Below are 3,266 nucleotides of genomic sequence, written 5' to 3' on the forward strand. Positions count from 1 at the left end.
GTCAGTCTCAGGGTTCGAACAGAACCTGGATAAGTCAGGGATATGAAAAAATGGGGGAAAAGTCAGGGATTTAAAGCTGTTTTTTTAAAAAAAGTCGGGGATTTCGTTAGGTATGTCATACTACGATTGCTTCGAGTAATGCTAAATAAATATGGGCCGTCAGGGATAAGCTGCGTGAAAAGTGGGGGATTTTCCATATAAAGATTTTGTCCGAACCCTGTGTCTGCCCAAAGACTATTAAATACGGGTGGCGCGTGGTTCTTTTAGGGCAGCGTCTCTCTAGCGCCGCGCCGCGACCGATATTTAAACTTTTTCGTCGATTAAAACCATGGCCATAACAAAAGACTTAGGAGTCGAATTAAGTTACGGGACTCTCCCGCTAAGGGAGCTGCTGACAGCCGATGCCTTTAGAAGAACATGTGTTTTAGCTTATAATTTTTCCAGTCCTTCTGTGTTTAATAGTCTTGGTACTTCACGGGAATTAAAATGATATTAGCTTCTATAGTACAGTCATTTTAGCCCAAAAATAGAGGGAACCCGCAACAAATTGAAACAAAGCTGAAAATTTCAGATCTTATAGATTTTTGGGCGCTCTTTAATGTGGTGTGGTCTCCCACACTCTCCCATTGGAGGAATTTCCGCCATATTGGAAAATGGCGGACAATATCGAGAAAACGTTTAATAACTCCGGTTCTACTTAACCGATTAACACGTAATTAGGCTTCAATTGTAGATCACCTTCAAACACATAATTCCTTTCTTATTATTATATTTTGTCCTACAACTAACCGGAAGTTCACAATCTGACTCTGAAGATTAGCCTCATATAAAAATGGGAATTTAAAGCATTTTATGGTTTCTATATTCAGAATACATTTCCAAAATCGAGAGAAAGTTTAATAACTCTGGTTCTACTAGCCCGATTAACAAGTTATTAGGCTCCAATTGTAGATTACTTTCAAACAAATAATTCATCCTATAAGATATGTTGTCCTACAACTAACCGGAAGTTCACAAACCAACCCGGAAGGTAAGGCAAATCTAATTTTTGAGTATTTCGAAACGGTTTCAAGCGAAAAAATGCAAAGCGGGCTTTAAACTTAAATATATTATTCCCATTATATTTTACCTCTTAAAGTGACGATGACGTCACGGAGAGGTATTATACTGGACGTGAATGGGGGGGGTGTCTGTCTGTGTGTGTCGGTCACCACGTTCGCAGTTGGCAAATCGGAGCAAACGTGTTCGCAGTATAATTTTTGGCTTCTACTCCCAACGTTAGCATCAAGAAGTGCGTGGCGATCGGATAGGGTTACGAGAAACGTCTTGCCTCCCAATTGTAGGGCTTCAACCAAAGGTTCATGCAATTGCGGATTTCTTATCATTTATTGTGAATCAATCGCCTTATATACCCTAAATTTCCAAAAAATTGTTAAAGAGGCATACGCTAGAATTCAAACGTCAACAATAGCTATGTTTAAAATTATTTTAGGAATTAAGTTTCTTAAAACGACTTCAGTAGAATTACGTTAAACTACTGACGACTAAAGTAATTGATATCAGTTATATTTTCTTAATTATTTAAGAATAACCTCTTAATTGCGTCTCGTATCGGAGAGGTTTATTTTGGTTTACCAACTTGTATATTAGTATATTTATCAATATTGGTTAAGCTTAAGTTTAATCATAGTCCTCTACTTGAGGTTGAGCCTCAAAATCTCCATGTTCATTTGAACAAGATACTCCCTTGCATTGTCTACAAATTGAAAAACAGACTGGACCAGTTTTACCGCATTCATATTTCAAGTCACAGACTTCCTTGCATTTACGAGGGATCATCTGCAGAAGCTCAGCTGGAGCAGGTTGTAGAGTGGTAACGATTGATTTCAGTTCAGATCCTACCTGTCTCCAACCCCATTCTCTAGCATTTAGGCTGCTTCTAAGCCACGTTTGAACTTGGTGATAAACTCTATTTGAATGTTGCTTTGCTGCCGCACTTGTTGTTGAAAGAGAAGCTAATTCAAAAGCTCAATTCCATAATCTTCATTTAAAGTATACACTTCGTTATGTCAACTTTGTTTCACATGCTTTAACTCAACTTTAGCCGTATTGACAAGTGTGGGCGAACAATGGTATATATTAAAACATTAAGTTTCATGATGGTAAAAAGGCTGTTTTACCCTCTCCCGTACTATACATTATAGCTTTTGTCAGAAAAGAAACAAAATTTGTCAGTAATAGGAACTATATGTTTAATTTTGGAAACGTATTCTGAAAATAGAAACCATAAATGCTTAAAATCCCCATTTTTTATACGAAGCTAATCTTCAGGGTCAGATTGTGAACTTCCGGTTATTTGTAGGACAAAATATCGTAAGAGGTGAATTATGTGTTTGAAGGTGATCTACAATTGAAGCCTAATTACGTGTTAATCGGTTAAGTAGAGCCGGAGTTATTAAACGTTTTCTAGATTTTGTCCGCCATTTTCCAATATGGCGGAAATTCCTCCAATGGGAGAGTGTGGGAGACCACACCACGTTAAAGAGCGCCCAAAAATCTATAAGATCTGAAATTTTCAGCTTTGTTTCAATTTGTTGTGGGTTAAAACCTATTTTTCCTGTACTACTAGTTTCATCTAAGCATTAAACGTCAATTCAAGTATTTCTTTAATTAAATAAAGATTGGAGGAATTAAAGGCCCAATGCAAGAAATTGGATTCCGATAATAAAGAACGCATTTTAGGCTACGAAACTAAATATGCTGGGTAAGTGCGCTTAATTTGAATTGGAATTTATACGGCACCGTAGTCCTCCCAGCATCCTCAGCGGTTAGGTAGGGTCGTACCGGGCAAATTGTAAAGGACGCTCCTGGCTCTATCTTAAAAATAGAAGCTAGTTCTCGTACAAATAAAATGGCGCTACGCGGCAGCACTTAGCAATCGCCTACCGAACCGAAGGGTAGGGGCGTGTGCGAGCGAGGTACACTGGGAGAGATACGGTGCCGCAGGTCGCCCATCATCATTTCCAATCCATCTCAACTCCCTTATCCCTGAAAATAGTACTGATAAAATAATAGGCTATTTAGGCCCAAAATTTGGCCTTGAATAGCTCACCAAATCATGTACACTATTTAAGCCCAAAATTTTGGGCCTAAATAGAAGCAGCTTTTTTATAGTTAGAAAGTAATTAGCTTTTAAATACCTGAAAAGTGAAATAATTAATTGTTTAAAACATAAGTTTATAAGATTAAGTATGACACTTCCTATA

The sequence above is a fragment of the Phalangium opilio genome, unplaced genomic scaffold, assembly GCF_054372755.1.
Source record: "Phalangium opilio isolate 3A_F unplaced genomic scaffold, DU_Popi_V2 ptg000094l_1, whole genome shotgun sequence".
NCBI classification, from domain to species: domain Eukaryota; kingdom Metazoa; phylum Arthropoda; class Arachnida; order Opiliones; family Phalangiidae; genus Phalangium; species Phalangium opilio.